This window comes from Dendroctonus ponderosae, unplaced genomic scaffold (genome assembly GCF_020466585.1).
Source record: "Dendroctonus ponderosae isolate FM_Combo_2020 unplaced genomic scaffold, Dpon_F_20191213v2 Dpon_F_20191213_1, whole genome shotgun sequence".
Lineage (NCBI taxonomy): Eukaryota > Metazoa > Arthropoda > Insecta > Coleoptera > Curculionidae > Dendroctonus > Dendroctonus ponderosae.
The window spans coordinates 27812734-27813328 of NW_026017110.1; positions in this window are offsets into that span (position 1 = coordinate 27812734).

Consider the following 595-nt stretch of genomic DNA (forward strand, 5'->3'; position numbering starts at 1 on the left):
AATCAAAAATAAAAAGTTAATGTTTAAATTTAAGAAGATGTATGCTGTAAGGATTATCGGAGCTAATTTTTGGATAGTTAATACAGTAAATACTATTCAGACCCCTTGATACTTCAGGTAGTCATGAATGGAAATGAGCAGCTCCTATTTTTATTAAAAGAGCTCTTATGATAAAAAGGACAAAGAAAGTTGGGTTTACTATAAATAAAAAAGATCTTTGAGTATTCATATTAGTTCTAATAATAATTCAAAATAAAAGAACTGAGGAGGCAATAGCCTGAGTAATAAAATATTTAATAGTGGCTTCTGAAGAGATCTTAATATTTTTATTTTTTATGAGGGGAATAATTGACATTAAATTTAATTCAAGACCAATTGAAGATATTTATCAGGAGGAGGAAGAGACGGATAAAAAAGCTCCTAATATTATTATAATATAAAAAATTGGTTTATAAAAATTACAAATTAAAAAGAAAAGGGGGGGCAGACTTTTATAAATGGGATATGAATCCATGAGCTTTATTAGCTTATCTTTTTAATTTTATATTTTAGTATATAAATGTACTTCTAAAATTTTCCAATAGCTAAATTCGAG